The 22,390-nt window shown below is 41.6% G+C and overlaps 1 protein-coding gene across 6 annotated transcripts in view; it reads left to right on the top strand.

Moving 5' to 3' along the window:
• sema6e (sema domain, transmembrane domain (TM), and cytoplasmic domain, (semaphorin) 6E) overlaps positions 1–22,390 on the top strand; it is a 163,491-nt gene that overhangs the window by 45,126 nt on the left and 95,975 nt on the right. For all 6 annotated transcript variants that reach the window (XM_047810994.1, XM_047810989.1, XM_047810990.1 and 3 more), the window contains one exon: positions 6,514–6,659. The gene's annotated coding sequence lies outside the window, so the exon portion shown is untranslated. The remainder of the gene's footprint in view (positions 1–6,513; positions 6,660–22,390) is intronic.

Below are 22,390 nucleotides of genomic sequence, written 5' to 3'. Positions count from 1 at the left end.
GGAAAGACAGAAAGGGAGGTATACAGGGAGATGCAGACCGACACGGAGAGATGGAGGAAGAAAAGGAGAGGGAGCTATAGACAAAGATGGGGAGATTTGCTGATAGATGGTAGGAAACCAGAGAGAGGGAGAGGGAGCTGTAGAGGAAGACAAAGAGAAAAGCCGAGAGAGAAGTTTGACTGGTACGGCAGTAAGGATAATTGACATTGATCCTGAATTTTTTTTTAGATCATGGTCATTTAAAAGTATGTGTGTGTGTGTGTATGTGTGTGTGTGTGTAATTCTGTAACCTGCAGCTATTGTAATGTGGTAGCAGTAAAACCTTTAAAGTTGCAGCGGTAAATGGATGTACACACACACACATACACACACACAGACAGCTTCTAATGTAGAAAAATCTAGCTTTAGCATGAGAGGAAAAGCAGATCCTGACCCGAAAGAGGGCGGATGTGAACTTTCCATCCTTTCCCACGAAGGAAAGGCGACTGGCCTGACCCACTGCCGGAGGAGGACATGGGGCCCAAGAGGAAAGTGGCTGTCGTTAAAAAACACACTTGAAAAACAAAGACACACACACACACGCACTTATTTTTTGCCCATTTATATACTTGTGCTCTTACTTAATCACATTCCTAAGGAGAAAAATAAATATATATATGTTTATTTCACTCCATCACTATTATATTTTCAAGTATTTCCAAGTCTCATCTAATCTCTGGCTGTGTGCTATACATCGGTACAATGGACTCCAGTGGATATTATTTACATCTTATTTAAATTACAGTTTGAAGCAGTCGCTCCAATTCATCAGCGGATATAAAATCTAAGGCTAACCGAGACCATTCATCATCTGCTGCCACCATAATTTCATCCTCTGGAAGCATTGCTTTCTTGCTGTTTAATACACAAGGACATTGAAAAGCAGTAAAGTTTTAGTCTTGTCCTCATGCTCCATTATTTGCTTTTATTTCAGGCTTCCAATTTACTACTAATTCGCGATGCGAGCTTTATTGACCGTCTGGAGCTCTAGAAGCGAATAAAGCTGCTGCTCTGAGTGATGCGTGGCCTTCAAACAGTTCATCTGTGAAGATAACGACGTACACTTCACATGGGCTGGTTAAACGGCGTCATCTCCAGCCTGCTAGAAGAGCGACGGCGAGCTCGGCCATGTCGCGGCTGACGGGATCACGTATTTGTTAGCAGACAACATGAGGATAGTTCACGTGTCGGTTACTGAGCTGCAGAGATTGAGACTAGGATTAATTACACCAGCCCGAATCTTATTGTTCTCGCCTGCATTCGCTTCGGCGCCCGTTTACACGTAATTGACTTGCGATGAGCTGAAGGCCGGGAAGCTCAGGCAGCTAATGAGAGCATCCATTTTTATTTGTAGTTCACTGGAAATCAGTTTTGCTCTCGTTTGCAGCCTCGCCATCCTCCTGAGTGCGCCAATAATAAGGAACCTGAGGATTTATTGATCTGATAACCCTTTAGCTAGCGGCTTGAAATGAGGTTAGACCTGTGAGGAGCTTTGCGGTGATTATAAAATTCAGGTTATTGTTTTGTTCAGATTTTGTTTTTTACTGCTGTGACCACAGCTACTTTGTTATGGTGATTTGAGGTGCGAGTGTGGCTCAATGTCAGCGTTTGTACTTCTCTAGTTTTAGCATTCACATCTTTTGACAAGAGTAGAAAAATCTTCTCGCTCTCTCTGAGGACGTGCCTGTGTGTCTGAGGAATGCCAGATGAAATGCCTTGGTGAACGGCGCTGTCACATTCTGAACCGATTCACATACAGCTAAAAAAATATAAAGGGCACAAAGCCTCAAAGCGGGAAACTTGATTTATTTGCTGTAGCCTCAAAAATGTTCAAATTCACCCCAGTTTTCTTAGTATTCACAGTTATTGACCAGGCAGGGGTGAGGGGGGGTAAGTCAGTGATGAGGGAGTGACTGATGTGAGTGAATTAGTCACTCAGCCACATTAGAATGTGATTGATTAAAATTTCCATGCAGAACAACAGAGAATTTAGTATACCCGACACCCCCCCCAAAAAACACACACACACACACACACACACATACACACACACTTTTATGCCAATCTTGACCTTAATCATTTCCATGGTGACCTGTAAACACTAGTGATTCTTATATATGATGCCTGACTACATTTTCAGGCGCAATGTGAACTTATTAAAGTGTAATTGTTAAGATGCGCTGCAATCTTCGGTCATTGGCCTCTTTATTTGCCTGGGGCATTATGACGGGCACTTGAAGTAGTTTCTCATTAGGAGCAAAAACAAGTCATGACGGTATTCTGCTAATTTCAGAAAGGTCTTTAAATGGTTTGCACTCAGACAGCTGCTATAAACCACAGTGCTCTTCACTCAGTGACAGGGCCATTCAGTCCATTTTATTTCCTCCTCAAAGGCTAGCAATTAATCTGATTATTAGTATACCACTCCTGTCTCTCGCTGCCCTAATGGCCAGTATGACAGCCAGGCCTCTGCATTATTAATAATTCCATTTCGAGAGCCGGGCGAGATGCAGGCCGGGCCGAGCCAGGGCCATTGATCAGCAAACACAGAGAGCAGAACACCATAATATCTACAGGGCAAAGGGAACCGGACAAAAAAATGACACATTTTGCACACCACATGGATGACATATATTGTTAGATTAAAAAACTCGCGCTTGAACGCTTGAGTAAAGAAACAGTGGTTCATGATTTGGACTGCACTATTCTACACTGCAGTGCAGACAGAGCAGTCTGAGATCACACTGTTTGCCTATTAACAAGTTGTGTTTGTTTATCAGAGCGCTGCCTTGCATCTAATAGCCTTTTGCAATATCAATATACATCAGACGATAATTAACAAATGATGTATGATGATTGCAAAGCCCTCGTCCAAATCCACTCACTGTACGGAGCTTGATAACAAGGAGATAAGGAAGAAAAAGGCACGCAAGTGAGAGACAGACAAGATGTCGAAGTGATCTTTAAGGCAATGAGGCACATCTAAATACTAGTAAGCTGCTCTGGGACTATTAAAAGCAAACGAGCAAACTGGTCACATGACTCTCGTTAAATATCATGATTTATGCCTCGAATTGAAGTGCCTTTCAGCCAAATAGTGGCAATTGTGACACGTTCGTGCAAAGCCTCTGCGATCTGAAATCTATCCGGTAGCTTTTGACTTAAACCCATAAACCATCATGTCCTCTGCAGAGTCCCTGGGGTCTCGCACATACATCACTTCCTGCTCCGTCACACTGCTTCGAATCCAAACAGTTGACCTGCCAAACATTTGCCGTTCTCACACAAAGGCTCGAACAAGGTCATCATTCAGAGACAAACAGAGCCCCCGTTCACTAAAATGAGCTTAGTTTTCTGGTTATTTGTGCAAAGCCTTTGCCCTGATCTGTGTGAACTACATTCAGCTCACTAGCACTTATCTGGATGTGATATGACTATATGATGTGTTCTCCTAGAGATTTGTAGCACTTCTGCTTTGTGTAACAATTGTGTGGTGGTGTTTTTTTTTTAAATACATTTTGTTAATATATGTTTTTGCTAGCACTGTAGCAAAGCTTAATACTAGTGTAAACAGCATTTAGCAGACACTCTTATCCAGACTGACTTACATTTATTTTTCATTATTTTCAGTTTATACACCTGAGCAATTGCACTTAACCTTGCACTTAGTGGACCTGGGATTCGAACCAATGACCTTCCGATCAGTAGTCGGACGCCTTAACCATTCTGACCGCTGTTAGCGGTGCTAACCACTAGTGACTAACAGCATCTGGTTCAGGCATCTGCACCCCTTCCCCCAAACTCAACCCACCCACTCAATCTGAGCTCCTTTACTGCCATGACCATATTTAGTTACAGCAAAGTGTAGCCTTCACTTTAAATTGAGTATTTGTTTTAAGCTAAGGGGGAGAATGACGCCCTAAAGAGGTAATCATATCGAATGAATAAACTCGATTCAATCGTTAGTATGGGAGCGGCAGCAGGACATCAAGGATCGCCACTAACAAAGGGTCTACGTGGCGTGATTGACATTTAAAGAGACCATTTGGTTGATGATAATTGTAACAATACCAAGACAAGGTGTACATGGCCATGATTAACACGTAAAGACATCCGGCTAGACAACAAGGTGTATCCCAGCCATTTGGGAGACACTCAGCTCTTACCCTCAATACACATTCAAAGCAGAACCTGATTTAAATTACAAAAAGGGAAAACACTATAAAATGCTCGAGCACGATTTGTCCGGGGTTCTTACCATCTCCGATGAACCCAAAGTACATCATGTATTTTGTCACTGCTAAACTTCTTGTTCTTCATTAAGATCTTCATCCTCATCGTTTGATTTTCTCACATATTTTTTATTTCTTCCACTAGAACATATGCTTTTACAAAACAAAAAATTGCAATGTAATGTAGCTGCTCTAATTTTATACCCACTTTCTTACCAAGCAGTTTTTCTGTTTTTTCTCCTCACACACACTGCTGATTTTATACAGCTCCAGCGCAGGTGCTAACTTGCTACAAATGCTGAGAGTGTTGAAAAAGCTTGCTATGATGTAGCATCTCATTGGATTAAACACAGGACACATACTGTAACACAAGAGATGGCTGGTGATATTAGATGTTTAGGGAGTCAAGAACGGCGCTCGACAAAAATAGCACAACAGAGAAAGTATTCCGGTTTAGCGGTGCGTTAGATCGTGAACACTTGGTATTTTGAAATATTTTGGCTTTAAGACTTTTTTTAACAGCAAGAACAATGTGATTTAGTGGAAGAAAGAAACCTTTTTATCTGCGAAAGCCCTGTGTGTCTATGTACATTAACTACTGGTGCATGTGCATGCTGGCATGAGCACACTCACTTTCTGACACACACTCGCACAATAAAGTCATAAAGGAAATACACAGACTTGCAAACTTGATTCAAGTTAGAGGGCGAGAGTGTGTAATTGAGCTTAAGTAGGCTAGCACTGACAGACAGTCTTTACAGTTACACCCTTTTCCTGTGACATACACTTCATTCTGTTGACGCATTTACACACACACACTTACATGCACACGCACACACACACCTCTTTAGTGGCTATAATGCTGTTTTGGGTTGCTTCATCCCATGCGATACGACACTGATCACGCCTCCAGCCTCAGAGCCAACAACGCCCTGTACTGTAAACACGACTGAGCCTCAAAGCCTGCCAGAGACGTAGCACAAGGACGGCTCACGCACATCTGCGTCATTATTAACCAAACATTGAGCTTGCACTGTACACCGAGCATAATATTTATGGGTAATTTGAAGCTCACAGCTGATGAATGTCAGTTGAAGCATCTGCACTTAAGATTATGGGCCGTGTTGCCCAAATACGCAGCGTCTTCCTTTTTCTCTTTTGTATCTCTGCAGTCTGAACGAAACGCCCTCGGCCTCTGCTCAGGCATTTGAGGCAGGACTGTTAGACTCTCCTAAGTCCATAACTCCCTTCACGAGCAGCAGGGGGTTGTGGCCGAGAGGAGACGGCGAGGGCGTCATTCTCCCCCTTAGCTTAAAACAAATACTCAATTTAAAGTGAAGGCTACACTTTGCTGTAACTAAATATGGTCATGGCAGTAAAGGAGCTCAGATTGAGTGGGTGGGTTGAGTTTGGGGGAAGGGGTGCAGATGCCTGAACCAGATGCTGTTAGTCACTAGTGGTTAGCACCGCTAACAGCGGTCAGAATGTGCTAGCCTTGCACAAACGTCTTTCCGAGAAATCCAGCCAACAGCCCCCAGCCTCAGCAGAGAGAGAGAGAAGGGGGCTGCCAAGGAAAGACGACTCGATGTAAAAACCTCATGGCTGCTTAATGAGTTGGCTTTAAGTCTCTGCAGAGGATTTCTACAAGCAGTTCGACACTGACTCGAGGGTGCCTGCTTCCTGCTGAGAATTTCAAAATTTTGGGTTTCTTCATAGCCGGAGCTCTGCAGTCTGGCTGCTCACTGAAAGACTATAAATAGAAAGTGCTTATCGTTTAGTCATGTTTTAATAATAGGGATAATAATAAACTTTGTTTGGATAGTGCTTAGAATGCACTCTGCAGTGGCTTGGGGTAAAAGCGTATCAGTGACTAACAGAGAGAGAGAGAAAGTGGGGAGAGATGGAGGGGCAAAGACAGAGAGAAAAATGGGTATATTAAATAAGGTTAATGAGTTCATAAAGCATAGAGGTGGGAGTTCTTTCTCGAACCAATCACATCTGGTAGCGTTTAAAGCTCTGCAGTGTGTGCTCGCAGTGTTGTTGGGTTTTTTTTCTCAAAGAGGAAATTCAGGAGACAGAGATCTTCCTTTAGTGTGGGTCAGTGACCAGTTGATGTCTCCAGCCAGTACTTTTCTGCCTCAGACATGAGGTTTTTAACCTATCAATTTTCAACCCTACTTAAATGGCAGCATGTTCTAATCTCTCTCTCTCTCTCTCTCTCTCTCTCTCTCGTTGATTATAGAGGGTTCTGGTCGACCACCTCTGAAGCTCTCATCTTTGGGGACGTTGCATCACTTCCAACTTAAGCGCCAAAGTTCATTTGCTGAGATCGTAGACAGGAAGCATCTCGTTTGTCTGGTGGAATTTGCTGCCACTCAGGCACTGACGGTGAGTACCAGTTTCTCTCTCTCTCTCTCTCTCTCTCTCTCTCTCTCTCTCTCTCTCTCTCTCTCTCTCTCTCTCACTCACACACTCTCATTACGATTCGGATTCCTTGACCCATAATCACACACACAACAACTTAGATTTCCTGCCATTCCCCTGTGGCAGACAAAATCAATTTCTGACACCTTCTCGGTTTGCACAAAGCCGGTGACATCAGCGCAAGTGCAGGTGTGGATTTCGGACACGTCAGAGTCACTATTCTTCACATGGTCCAATCAAGCGTTATGGTGAGGCTTATGAAGCTTGATGTCTGTAAAGCAGCAACTGAAAATGTCATTTGTGTGATAACATCATTCACAACCGTCTAAAGATCTGTGAGTCCTGTGGTGTTAAGAGCACCGAATTAGAATTACGGCCCTTATGCATCAATTCAATTCAGTTCAATTGACTTTTTATTATTAAGACTTTTAACAATGGATATTGTCTCAAATGTCTCCAAGCAGCTTTGCAGAAATCTAGAATGTTAACAAAAGGAAAGAATATTTATCCCTAGCTTAAAGGGGTACCGCTTCATTCAACCTAGAGTCTCATGTTGTCGAATCTGCCCATAAAACCAGCATAACACACACGTCATCAACAATGTCCTTATTACTTTCTTCCTGTACATTTTAACTCACTGGTTGCGTGTGATTATTTAAGCATACCATTTTAACAACCTGAAAAATACTCAACAGCTTATAGCATCAATATGTCTAACAAGCAATATTAAGGAGTGTAGAACAAGTAATAACTAAAATAACAAACCGCATTGATTGTGACAATCGAAATCACAGGAGCGTCAAAATAACGTGTACTCAGGTGTAGTGTTGAGCAAGCGATCACTCGAGCAGGAGTGCTGTAGTACTGATTATCAGCATGCCTGCGATATAGCTGTGGTTTGGGCGTACAGTAGGAACGAGGCTGCAGGTGGACGGCAGTTCTATAAACAGGAAATTAACGGTGAGTAACTGACATTTCAGGCACAATATGGAAAATATTTTGGTTGATTTTTTTTTTTTTTGTGTGTGTTTTATTTTTGTCCCATTTTTCTCCCACTAGTAAAAATAGTTCCCAAAAAAAAATCCACAGCTGTTGCCAGGCGACGCAGAGACAGATGACAGCCTGTAGTAGCTGGAGTAACATTTTCAGCATAATGAACTAGTACTAGAGATGGATGTTTATTTATGCTAATGAACAAGCAAAGTACAAACCGTCTAATCTACCAGGGCTTTTGTACTAAATATCACACCAGGACTAACTGTGTCATGGATTTTATTTTTCATATGAAACTGGCCAAATTTTCTTGTACACATATTTAATATATATTTTAGTCATAGTCGCAGCTTCACAAACAGTAGGAACATCGAACAGCTTCACTCTTATCCTCGTTCAGTATTTACTTCCTCTTTATCTCAGATGTTTGCGAGCCTGCTGAACGTATATTTGCATACTGCAGAATCTGACACGCCTGTTTAATTTGTTAAAAGAAAAAAAACTACAGTTATTATGGAAGATTAAATTGTCATGAGAAAAAAGGGCAATAATGGGAGGGACCTGTGTTTTCACAACTGGAGCTGCTGACAGATTTAACAATAAGTCTCAGGTTCATTCCTGCGTCACTCTCTGTGCTGATCTGGGCTTGTTTTTGCAGACCGCCGATGAATAAGAGCCATTAAATACACAATAATAATCCTAAAACCAGTCAATCTATCAGTAATATGGTTATACAGTTCTGTAGGTTTAAAGCTTTTAAGATGTTCAGTTTACAACCATATAAACACCTTTCCTTTTATAAATACTTTTCTACTCTATCATACCTAATATCCAGCGTTCTGTCTATCCCAGCAGCCAGGGACCCGAGCCGTTATTTCCATTCATACATGATTTTTTTTAAAAAGTAGCTGTTAAAGTAGCTATTAGAGTTAAGTTGTTGCTCTAAGACATTATTTATAGGTCTTGTTGTTCATTTCCTACGGATTGGATGAAAACCCATAAACCCATTTAATTCAGTGGACCAAGTGAACTAGCTGAGATCTAAACAAAATGTAAGACTAATAGCTTTGAGAATACTTCACAGACCCCGAGGGTCCCAGGAAGCCACCGTCTAGAGTGATGGCTATTAGCGGTCTATTTAGAGCCTAAATGGATGTTTTTCTGATATAATTCCAAAGTCTAAAATGGAAATAAATTGTCTTTTTTATATATATATATATATGTTTATTTATTTTTTATATAAAATATTTTTTTAATGGTTGCCTTTTATTTGTAAGTGAGCTCCAGCTAAGCAAGCTAAATCTCAAAATGAAGCAATCTGTGAAACTCCAGGCTAGAATGTGTGGATACTAGTGTCAGAGGTGAGACGCTTTTATTCACGGGTGAGTAAACATGTCTCCTGATGTGTTTTATCTTGTGTTACCATTGTGTGAGGTATCACAGAGTCAAGTTTTTTTTCTTTGAACACATATTTTATTTACAGCTGGCAACATGAGGAGAATATTACGCAACAAGCTTAAATAATAAATAAATAAATATATAAAGACACATACATATACACACACACACTCACATACATACACCCCCCCTCCTTCCACACACACACTCATGCTCACAATCCTACACATGCGCACACACATTGTGCATTTGAAATCCTGATGCGTGAGATTTCCCAGACGCATACATACATACAGTCAGATGCTTTTTCTGTTGCGTTGACTGATGGTATATTTTGAGGTCATGGATGTTAAACTAAAGAACATTCCACACAGAGCACATCGGATACACTTTAACCTCGCCTGTCTGGTGCAGTTTTTTTCACTCGAAGATGACGATGCGAGACGTTTGTCTCTTTAGTCTCTGACTGAGCCACAGGGCTTCTCAAACCTAAAAACACACCAGTCCTGCTGCTGACTGAACACCAACACGAACCAGCAACAAAATGCTTTCGTCTCAGTGCCAGGCAGAGCATCTGAGCACACGACCTGCCCTGTCGGAGGAATCTTTAATACATCAACTCACACACTCGCTTAATGCAGTATCTCACACAATCCCTGAGCTGTCACCCTGCCTTTCACACATGTGCAGTGATCCTTCATTCATGCTGCACATGGTAACTGATTCTTACCCTGTATTCACACCTGCAGCTCACATGGCTGTACTGACCAGTGGCCAATGTTCTACAGAGCAACTAGCTAAACACTGAAAATGTCTAACCGCAACAAACATGGTGGCTTGCTTATTCTTAGCACAGATAGATTTCTGCTAAAAATAAAAATCCCTGCCATGGATTTGCGGCAAAGCCACTGCTGCTTCTTGGGATACTGTGGTTTTGTTTCGTGTTCAGTCTGTAAACTGCTTTATTCATCTTCTTCAGCATTCTGGGTTAAGGTGACTAGTCACTCGGTTCTTGTAAAATTGATGCTTTTAGACAGGTTTAAGATGGAAAAAATGTCCTACAAAACCAGTCCTAATGGAATACAGAAGTTTTTTTTTTAGATTAAAAATAGAATGCTAAAGGCAAATTAGGCCGTGTGTGTGTGTCTGTGTGTGTGTCTGTGTGTAGGTGATAATTGTGTACTTTAGCCGGTATGTATCCTCTGTGAGCAGCCAGGAGCATTTTCCCACGGCCCATTGATATTCTGAGTGGGTAGCGCATTAAGTGCAGTATTGATCCACAGATGTGATGCATCCTTCGGGATTCACCCAAAGCTGCTCTGGGGTCCATTCTGTCAGTACATCTTATCTCTTCAAGCCCTCTTCCAGGCATCCAGAATGACATGAGGAAAGGTGTGGGTTTGCATGGGGGTGCGTGGTTGTGTTTGTTTTTGTGGGTGTGTCTGCAGAGTGTGTGTGAGAGTGTGTGTGTGAGAGTGTGTGTGTGAGAGTGTGTGTGTGAGAGTGTGTGTGTGAGAGTGTGTGTGTGAGAGTGTGTGTGTGAGAGTGTGTGTGTGAGAGTGTGTGTGTGAGAGTGTGTGTGTGAGAGTGTGTGTGTGAGAGTGTGTGTGTGAGAGTGTGTGTGTGAGAGGGTGTGTGTGAGAGGGTGTGTGTGAGAGGGTGTGTGTGAGAGGGTGTGTGTGTGAGGGTGTGTGTGTGAGGGTGTGTGTGTGAGTGTGTGTGTGTGAGGGTGTGTGTGAGAGGGTGTGTGTGAGAGGGTGTGTGTGTGAGGGTGTGTGTGAGGGAGAGTAAGAGTGTGTGATGGTGTGTGTGTGAGGGTGTTTTTGAGTGTGTGTGAGAGAGAGTAAGAGTGTGTGAGGGTGTGTGTGTGTGAGGGTGTTTTTGAGTGTGTGTGAGAGAGAGTAAGAGTGTGTGAGGGAGAGTAAGAGTGTGTGATGGTGTGTGTGTGTGAGGGTGTTTTTGAGTGTGTGTGAGAGAGAGTAAGAGTGTGTGAGGGTGTGTGTGAAAGAGTGTGAGTGTGGTGTGTGTTTTTTTTTACTTTTCGTTTTGATATTTTTCCCACATTTCTGGGCAACATGTCAGCTATTGAGTTTTGCTTAAAATTGACTAAATCTGCATCTCCTTAAGCTTGGGATTATTGCACAAGTCAGAGCCTTCCTCCTTCTTTTCCCCAAAAAGCATCTCTCAGGCTTTCAGAGTGAAAAGAGAGAATAGTGATGTGACTTGAACAAGACCCTTTTCCTGAGATAACACCACAGCTCTTTGAAGGCCAGAAGAGATGGCTAGTGTTATTGTGAACGGTCTGCTGTTTTGAAGTGTGGCGATACTACATGCTGGTGTGCGTCGCTGCAGATACGAGTCTGTGCCCAGCGGGTAAGATGTACAATAAGGACCGAATGGTCTGAATCCACTACAATAATACCACATTTGTGTCATCATTTCTCAAAGACTAAAACAAAATCTAACTTTAATTAATACCTATTCTTAATACAGTTTTTAAATCTGAATATCCAGGCCATATACTGACTGCTTTATTAATTAATGTGATGCAATATCAGTCAGATAATCACACATGAATGCTTCAAGCGCTCTGCAGTCACAGTTATTGTTGTCGGTGTTGTCGTCCTGGCAACTAAACCAAAGCCATCCTGTTTTAATTGGTACATTGATTCATTATGTCTCACTCATCAGTAAATAATCACCAGCTTTACTGGCATAATAATAAAAAATGTTGCAGGGTGCGTGATGGTCGGATCCGGTACTGATGTGGCTGACATGGACAGATAAAATCCCTGACAACAAATCCAGTTTTGGCTGAAAAGTATACTTTCCCCTCTAGTTTCTAGTTTCTATTTGTAAGATACTTCGACACATTAAATCATTTTAAATATGTTGCTGTTGTGTTTTGGCTGCTGACTGCTCGGGGTCGACACAGCGGCTTGTCCGATCTGCATATTTGATTTTTGGCACAGGTTTTGCTTCCTAACACAACCCTTCTATTTTAATTGAGCTCAGATCCAGCACCGAGTGTTAACCGCTCAGAGGATGGGGTGGTTCCCTGCAGCTGAGAGTGTGGGATCCTGCCGTTGGATCATCAGGGACTAATAAATATAATTCACCAGACTTCACTTATATGATTATATTTGATCATTAAGTTATTATGAGCAACACTTCTGATTAAGAGAAATGTATTCGAGCTGTATCAGGTTTATGTAAGTGATGACAGTGTTTGTTTGTGGACGTTACTGCAGAGGTGCTGCATTATGGGTAAGATATGATCGAATGGCATGTCGGCAGGCGAAAGAGTGCAGCGAGAATCTCTGCCATTCCCTTCATGCAACTCAGATGAGAGACGATGTGGAACAACATGACTTAACTGTAGAAGTTGTTGAAGCATACTGTAAAGTGGCACTTTTACTCACCTTGAGACAAAGGCATTAGTTTAGTCACTTTCTAATCTCACATGGAACTGTTCAATTCATTTATATCTTAAACGGATATTTTCATTAGTCATCTGCTTGAATGAAGTTGAGCTACTGCAGTCTGTCTGTTTGTTTGTTTGTTTGGGTTTTTTTTTTGGTTTTTATTTCTTTTTTCCTCAAGGGTTTCAAGAGTTAATCAGCTGAAGACTGTGAGCAGCTGGCAGCACCTCAGAACTGTCACATGTGCTTCACTGCTTTTTCCTCATTTCTCTCAATAAGATGGGTATCCATGCCAAACTAATTATGTGAGCTGATCATTTTAAAAGCTGACTTGGATTTAGGTTAAGTCCTAGTCTGTTACTGACAATGGAAAGTTGTAGGCAAACTGTATGTTTTTCTTTTGGTTATTGTTAGTGTCGGTGTAGATTTGGGAGAAACTACAACAGGCTTTATACAGTGAACAACAACAACAAGAAGGAAAAAACACGGTGCTTTTCAACAGGAAGTGTCACATCATAAAATAACAAATCTATAAAAAAAAACTAACTTTGCTAATGTAAGAGGACAAGCAAAGTGGGTCACACACTGGAAGAAAAGGATCTGTGGTGAATTTCTTTCAACAGCTCATGATTTCATTGTTAATAGAAGGCTTAAATAAATTTCTTAATGACCATAGTGATTGATGTAGAGTGAGCGTGATTCAGCTATAGTGTTAAAATAAACTATGCTGGCACTGATGTGAACTGCTCTGTGATTACGTGTCTGCTGCAGAAAACCAGCATCGTGGGTCCAGTTCTCAGCTGCACTAAGGTGCACTTGTTTCATTTTTGCAAACACTCAAACCATGTGTGTGTGTATGTGTGTATGTGTGAGGGAGGGAGTGAGTGTGTGTGAGTGAGTGAGAGAGTAAGCATGTGGGTGGGTGAGTGAGAGAGTGAGCGTGTGGGTGGGTGAGTGAGAGAGTGAGCGTGTGGGTGGGTGAGTGAGAGAGTGAGCGTGTGGGTGGGTGAGTGAGCATGTGGGTGGGTGAGTGAGCGTGTGGGTGGGTGAGTGAGCGTGTGGGTGGGTGAGTGATCGTGTGGGTGGGTGAGTGAGCGTGTGGGTGGGTGAGTGAGAGAGAGAGAGAGCGTGGGTGGGTGAGTGAGAGAGAGAGTGAGCGTGTGGGTGGGTGGGTGAGAGAGAGAGAGCGAGTGGGTGGGAGTGTGAGAGAGAGAGTGTGGGTGGGTGAGTGAGAGAGAGAGTGAGCGTGTGGGTGGGTGGGTGAGAGAGAGAGTGAGCGTGTGGGTGGGTGGGTGAGAGAGAGAGTGAGAGTGTGGGTGGGTGAGTGAGAGAGAGAGTGAGCGTGTGGGTGGGTGGGTGAGAGAGTGAGCGTGTGGGTGGGTGAGTGAGAGAGTGTGGGTGAGTGAGTGAGAGCGTAAGAGTGAGGGTGTGGGTGGGTGAGAGAATGAGGGTGTGGGTGAGAGAGTGAGGGTGTGGGTGGGTGAGAGAATGAGGGTGGGTGGGTGAGAGAGTGAGGGTGTGGGTGGGTGGGAGAGAGAGTGAGGGTGTGGGTGGGTGAGAAAGAGAGCGAGCATGTGGGTGGGTGAGAGAGAGAGAGTGTGTGGGTGAGTGAGAGAGAGAGAGTGAGGGTGTGGGTGGGTGAGAAAGAGAGCGAGCATGTGGGTGGGTGAGAGAGAAAGAGTGAGCGTGTGGGTGGGTGAGGGAGAGAGTGAGCGTGTGGGTGGGTGAGAGTGAGTGAGTGAGCGTGTGGGTGGGTGAGAGAGAGAGAGAGTGAGTGTGTGGGTGAGAGAGAGAGAGTGAGTGTGTGGGTGAGAGAGAGAGAGAGAGTGAGTGTGTGGGTGAGAGAGAGTGAGTGTGTGGGTGAGAGAGAGTGAGTGTGTGGGTGAGAGAGAGTGAGTGTGTGGGTGAGAGAGAGTGAGTGTGTGGGTGAGAGAGAGAGAGAGAGAGAGAGTGTGTGGGTGGGTGGTTGAGAGAGAGTGTGTGGGTAGGTGAGAGAGAGAGAGAGGGTGGGTGGGTGGGTGGGTGGTTGAGAGAGAGTGTGTGGGTGGGTGTGAGAGAGAGAGAGAGTGTGTGTGTGAGTGAGAGAGAGAGAGTGTGTGGGTGGGTGGTTGAGAGAGAGTGTGTGGGTGTGTGAGAGAGAGAGAGTGTGTGTGTGTGTGGGTGGGTGGTTTGAGACGAGCGTGTGTTGGTGGGTTGGTGAGCGAGAGAGAGAGAGCGCGCGCGCGCGCGCGGCGCGCGCGCGAGAGCGCGCGTGTGTGTGTGTGGGTGGGTGGGTGTTTGAGCGGCGCGTGTGTGGGGTGTGTGGCGCGCGCGCGCGTGTGTGTGTGGTGTGTGTGGGTGGGTGGGTGGTTGAGAGAGAGTGTGTGGGTGGGTGAGAGAGAGAGAGAGAGAGAGAGAGAGAGAGAGAGAGAGAGAGAGTGAGCGTGTGGGTGGGTGAGTGAGAGAGAGAGAATGAGCGTGTGCATGATAGGAATCCGTTACTATTAAGACCTCATACAGGCTGTTGTCTGTGTCCTGAAGCATTACCAGGCTGATTCTGTCAGAGCTCTTTTTCTGAACATTGTCTTTTAAAACATTTTTCCACTTTTCTGTCTTCACCTTAGTTTTAGTCCTGACTCTGCCATTGCTTCAGTTTGTGTGGTCTGACTTTGTGTTTTCTGTTCAACATGCTATGGATCATCCTCCAACCAGAAAAGAACTAAGTATTACAGTGTAAATGGCATCTTAAAAAGAACCTTGAGGCACTTAGACGATCCTCCTGGACTTCACACATATTTAAGTTTAAACCAGAACTGACCACTCCAAAATCTTCACATTCATTTGTTCATCTTTATACCAAGAACATTTATTTGAGAATATGAATGTATTTGAATGAGCATTAATAAAAAAAAGAAACCTTCATCACCAAAGATATGATCATATATTATTATTTTATATTTCAGTAACACATTTAGTGTATAGAACAATTACAGCTTGTTTCTGTATAGTATAATATATAGTAGAGTATAGTATATATTATCGTATAGTATATAATATATAGTAGAGTACAGTATAGTATATAGTATAGTATATAATATATAGTAGAGTACAGTATAGTATATAGTATAGTATATAATATATAGTAGAGTACAGTATAGTATATAGTATAGTATATAATATATAGTAGAGTACAGTATAGTATATAGTATAGTATATAATATATAGTAGAGTACAGTATAGTATATAGTATAGTATATAATATATAGTAGAGTATAGAATAGTAGAGTATAGTATATAACGGGTATTCAATTAAAATTCAGAGGTCCAGTTTCCTCCCAGCAAAGGTCCGAATCTTATATTGTCACTTAAAATAGTCTACCCTCATGTTAATAAAATAAATAAGGCACATACATTTCTATATAATTTATTGTTAAATTTCAAGTGTTTTCACAGTCTGAACTTGTATGGCACTTGAATGGAAAACAATCCTGTAGTTGTCTTTACTACATGTCAAGTAAAAGACAACAGACACTGAATTTCTTCTGAATAAAATAAATAAAAAGAGCAAACACAGCTTTGTGCAGCCTGAACTTAGGGCCTATATTTCAAGTAATGTAAAACATTCAGAATCTTCTGAATAAAATAAAAGTGCTTTTAATCTTTAAGAAAAAAATGAAACAAAAGACTTTTGAGCCGCCCCCTTTTTTAAACATTAACTACATTAATAACACAGGAACCTTAGGCAAAAGAACATTTATCCTCTCTCCTTTCCACCTCTCCTTACTCCCTTTCCATCTTCTGTTCCTAGTGAGAGAAATGGGCATGTAACTGTCCTGCCAGCAGTTTGAATCTTAATTGTCCTGCCAGCGTAATTAGGTGCATTACTGCCACCTTCTGCTCTGGAGTATGGAACAGAAACAATCTGTTTTTGGCTTGTCTTTTGATGACGCTCCTGTTGTAATAACTAGATTAACTGTGCATGAACAAAATATTTATCTTTTTATTAATATCAAAGAGCTTATAATATTAGATTATAATAAGGAGATGCTTAATCTGATAATATTAGAATTTTAAGGGGTCCGGGCAGACCTGTCACTCGGTCCGGATCCGGATTGCGGTCCGCCATTTGGTGATGCTCGGTATATTTTATATATAGTATAGTATACAATACTATATAGTGTAGTTTATATTATATTATATAGTATAGAACAGTATAGTGTATATAGTACAGTATAGTATATAATATATTGTAGTATATAGTCTGGTATATAATATAGTATAGTATATAATATATTGTAGTATATAATATAGTATATAATATATTATATTTTAGACAGTAATATCATTAGTGAATAACTATTCAGCCCCTGCAGTAGCTTACAGCAGGCATGTTTTTATAGCAACTAACTTCCAGCTTTGTCCTCAGTGTGACACTGGAAGGAAAAAAAAGTAAAAAAAAAAAGTAAAGTAACTGCACAAGATGGTGTAGTGTGTAATGTCTATTAATTCATGTGAATGTAAAAAGACGATGCAAGGAAAATCTTTCACCTTTCTAAAACTGACCAGCGTTTTCATCTCCTTTTGGCATTTTCATCTCCTTTTATTCTCTGTGGAAAATGTCACAGTGCTACATTTTGTCATAGGGTCTAATTCTTTAATTAAAAAAGCACACTATATACTACACACACTACACACACTACCCACTATACACACTACACACACTGTACACACTACATACACAACACACTACACAGACTACACACACACTATACACTACACACACTACACTCTACACACACCATACACTGTACACTATATACTATACACACTATACACACTATACAATACACACACTATACACTATACACATTATACACACTACACAATACACACACTATACACACTACACACACTTTGCTTGTCACCTATGTGAAAATGACTCTTGCAATGTGAATCGGATTCTCAAACACATACATGTCAGCATGTATACAGACATCCCAGTCACTCAAGATCAATTCAAAATCTTGTCTTTTACTTAGCAGTTATTTCCTGTTCAGATAAGTTCTTTTTTTATATCCTTAACCAAAGCTGCCCCAAGGTTAAATTAGAATATTCATGGAGCTGGATTTTAGAAATCACTTGGCTTGGGAGGATGGAGTTAAATGAATCCCTGCTGCTTTCCTCTGAAATACCCACAATCCTTCGTAGTCATCATTTTATGCTTAATGTATGTCCCCTATCTACAGTTGATGAAAGCGTATGATTGTAGAAACTTATTTTGGCCAATAGAACTCTCTTACTACTACTTTTTTCTTTTTCTTAAACCCTTTAAAGATTTGATTTGGGTGCCAAATGTTAGTTTTTTTCTGTATATAGAACAACCATGTGCTGAGGGTTTTTCTTAACGATTATTTGCGTACACTGCAGAATGTAGCATGAATGTTATATTCTGCGCCGTTTCTAATTAAAAACCCGAATAAAAATCTGCAGGTATTTGCACGCTGTATTTAAACCGGTGCACTAAAGCAGAGAAATGAATGCTCCTTGCACCTTTCACGTGCTCACCACGCTTGGCGTAAAAGAGAAAGTGCTGCAGACTGATTGCTGCTTCTTGTGTAAAATAGGCTTAAAACACAAGCTCACGCATCCTGCTGCACTTGTTTGTCGTCTCTACGTGCAGGAAGGTGAAGTGGAAATTCTGTAGAAATCCATCGGAATCAAACACTCACACTTTCACCATGAACTTCATTCTCTACAAAGACGCCATGATTTGGCAGCCTGTAGTTTAATAAAACGGTCTTTGTACAGTAATTATACACAAATATACACTCATGCACAATTTAAAAAAGCCACACACACACACACACACACACACACACACACACACACACACACACACACACACACACACACAGCCTGTTTTATTCACTGCCCCATTGCTGGCTTATGCCACATTTTTATAGCAGTCAACAGAAACAAGATATTTATCTAGCAGTCTTTTAACAAGGTAACCGTGCAAGTCATCATTATTTTTACGCAAACCATAAACTAGTAACTATTCAATCAGGAACTATTACTTCTTTCTTTATCAGACGGGGCAGGAGGTGCTGATATGATCATTTCACCTTTTCTTTGACTTTCCTTTTTCCTGTGTGTGTGTTTTTTTTTTAATGTTATTGTGTATTGTTGTTATTTCTTAGTTATATGAAGTTGTGGGTATTTAAATATGTTTGTTACTACAATTATTAGAATAGAATTTTTTTTTAAATTTGGTTATTTGTTCCTTTTTTTCATGCTTTTTTGTATGTATTTATTTATTTATCTATCCACTCATTCATTCATTTATTTATTTTTTACATTGTTGCTGTTACTGAAAGATTGAATTATTCATCAAGGTTTTTTCTGTCAGTACAGAACTAATTACCAGTGTGGCATTTTTTTTAAGCATGTTGCATGAAAGTTGAATTATTAATGGAAGAGACATCATTAACTGCATTTTAAATGGTTCAGGTTCAGGCTGATGATCTCCAGTACTCGAATCAGTGAAAGTCACACGATTCCACAATAAACACTTTTCCTTGTGGTTTGGCAGAAGGCAGCTGTCCCTCAGGACTCCCCAAGTACCCATCTAAATTCAGACATGCTATAAATAAAGAAGTCAACTGCTGTAACCTCTGTGACATTTGTATTTGCTGAGACCGTCATCATTAGGGATGCTGCTGTGTGCCTCTGCTGTAGGACCAGGTGAGGATTTGAGAGTGCGTTAGAGCACAGGCGGGCGAGATGCATTGTGTCCACTCTGTCTGTGTGTGTGGGAGAGGGAGAGAGAGAGAGATGGAAGGACAATAAGAGAGGGAGGTCCAGACAGACTGATTGGAGCCAGGTCCCCATTACTGCACCCGAGAGGGCATCAGAACACATCATCTGTACCGCTCTCCCACACACCACTGTCCACTTCAAAGGACTTAAATCAGCCTCTACAACAAACAAAAAACACGACACACGAACAGCCCCGTCCTTTTTTCCCTTGCATCATCGATCCGTTTTTCATGCCCCTTTGTTTGAGACCTCTAGTCCTGCTTTCTTTTAGATTTCATTTAGCTTCATTGATCACAGGAATGAACAATTGCTTAAAAATATCCAAACCTCCATTCTGCAGGGAAAATAAAAGACAAGGCCATGACCATTTCATAATCTCTGGGGAAAGTTGGATTTCAGAAAAGTGTTGGTAGTTGTGATATAGCAGTCTGACACTAATAGTGTCTCTGAAAGGTTGGAAATGTTTGTGTGTGTGTGTGTGTGTGTGTGTGTGTGTGTGTGTGTGTGTGTGTGTGTGGGAGGGATGATATTTCTACATTAACTATAAGAGGTTATTAATGGAAATGTCTGTAAAAGTGATGTTGCTGGCATTAGTGTGTTTGTGTGTGACCAGAGACATGGATTGATTGTAGACATTCTCTCTCTCTCTCTCTCTCTCTCTCTCTCTCTCTCTCTCTCTCTCTCTCTCTCCCCTATAGCATTTGCCCTCTTTGTTGCTGTTCTAACACTTGAAGAATGAAGCCCACTCTAAATGTCTCCCTTTACCTCCACCTGTCCTGTAATATTTCTTCCTTTATCTCTCTGTCCAAATTCTCTCTGTATACACAGGCCACTCTATCTTCTTTCTGCTTTCCTATTTACACACACACACCCCATACACACATACATGCTTTCGTCCTCTCTTTTTCTCTCTTTCACACACATAGCCACACACACATTCTTACTCATGTCAGCTGTGGCACAAGAATAATGGCCCCTTATTGGCTCTTGCACACAGACTAATGAGAATCTCAAATCCGACAAGCAGAGTGCATTTATCACGTACTTACACTTAATGACACCACCACTGCCGTGGCTTAACTGTGTGTGTGTGTGTGTGTGTGTGTGTGTGTGTGTGTGTGTGTACTCTGGGCTCTTATACATTCTATTAGAGTTGTGCGCTGCTTTGTAATTTGAAGGAAAAGTCCGTGCATTTTTGGAGGAGGGGCTTCATGTTGCCCCCCAACTCTAACCATATTTTCTTTCCCTAATGAATGCAGAATTGAATCTGTTTAATTCGTATTCAGGGTAAACTCTGCCCAGGCCTTATCAGGATTTTTGCAAGACTTTAAAGGCACATAAACTAAAGTTTCTCTCATTTTATTATGTATTATTATCTGTTCTGTTCTGTTCTAATAATAAACACCAATTTTAAGCTCTGAAAGTAGATTAGGACATTTCTCAGAAATTAAGAAGGACCAACAGAAACTGTTTACACCTGATAATATTACATGTGCTAATTCGAGGTATATATGTTTTTTTTTCCCTCCACTGTTGGAAATATGTCATTAAGAGGGAGATTAAAGGAGAACTTGTACAGGATTGTCGCTTGTCTTTGCTCTTTATCCCACACCATGTTTGTAGTTCTGTGCACTGGATGAAACATTTTAGTCAGTCACTGAATCACGCTAAAGACCAAAACCCAAAGAGGTTCTGAATCACTGTGAGGAAACACGTATTGTACAGTGACACGCAAACTCACTGTGTTAAAGTTCCACGGCAGATTTAACTGGATTGCAGATCTTACCTTTCTTCTGCCAGAAAATCCATTAACAAAGCACTTTATTAGAAACTCTATACTTGATAGAGCCTCGTGTTGCTCTCAAAACAGCCTCAGATCTTCCCAGCATTGATTTCCCAAGATGTCAGAAAAGATGTTGATTCCGTGTCGCCCGGACAGCATCACGCAGTTCCTGCAGATTTCTCAGGTGCTTCTGCATGCCACAAATCTCCAGTTCTTCCACATCACAAAGGTGTTCGATTGGATAGACAGTGAAGACCACTGATTTTTCTTTATTGCATCACTCTCAGTAAAATCTAGAGACTGTTGTGGAAAAAAACTGAAGATCAGCGGTTATAGTAATACAAAAAACACCCTGTCTGGCATCAATCATGCCACAGTCAACATCAGAGATCACATTTTTCCCACATTGTTTTGGTTGATATGAACATTTAGTACTGACTGAGATCTGTGTTATTGTATCTACAGTATTGCTCTGCGGCCACATGATTGGCTGATTAGGTAAGTGCATGAGTGTGGAGCTGTGCATGTGTTCCTAGTAGAGTGTTTGCTGATTTTATAGTATATAGTATACAATATTTTTTTTTGAAACGTGGTGAAGGTGAAACGTGACAGCAGACTGCATTTGCTTTGAGTTTGTCACATAAGGTTTACACCCTTAGAGCCGTTACTTTGGGCAGGTATGGACACAGCGGTGACATGGGTGTGGACCAAGACAAATGTGAGAACATAACAAACACTACTACAAACTGTTTACAGGAATAACAAGACTTTTGACAGTATGTTTTTTGTCCAGCTCTCACACACACACACACACACACACACACACACACACACACACACACACACACACACACACACAGTCTCTGCCAGTCACTGTGTCTGTCTCTATCTGTGTACGTGTGCTTGCATGTTTTTTTGTGTGTCTGTGTGTGTGTATATATGTGTTACTGTGCCTGACACCCTGTCTGTCTGTGTGTTTGTATCTGTCTCTGTCTGTCTGTGTGTGTGTTACTGTGTGTGTCTGTCTGTCTGTGTGTGTTACTGTGTGTGTCTGTCTGTGTGTGTCTTTGTTTGTTTGTGTGTTACTGTGTGTGTATGTGTGTGCGTCTGTCAGTCTGTGTGTGTGTCTGTCAGTCTGTTTGTCTGTCTGTGTGTGTGTCTCAGTCTGTGTGTGTGTCTGTCAGTCTGTTTGTCTGTCTGTGTGTGTCTGTCTGTCAGTCTGTGTGTGTGTCTGTCAGTCTGTGTGTGTGTCTGTCAGTCTGCGTGTGTGTCTGTCAGTCTGCGTGTGTGTCTGTCAGTCT

This window comes from Tachysurus fulvidraco, chromosome 3, assembly GCF_022655615.1.
Source record: "Tachysurus fulvidraco isolate hzauxx_2018 chromosome 3, HZAU_PFXX_2.0, whole genome shotgun sequence".
NCBI lineage: Eukaryota > Metazoa > Chordata > Actinopteri > Siluriformes > Bagridae > Tachysurus > Tachysurus fulvidraco.
This window is presented reverse-complemented; position numbering and strand designations above follow the sequence as displayed.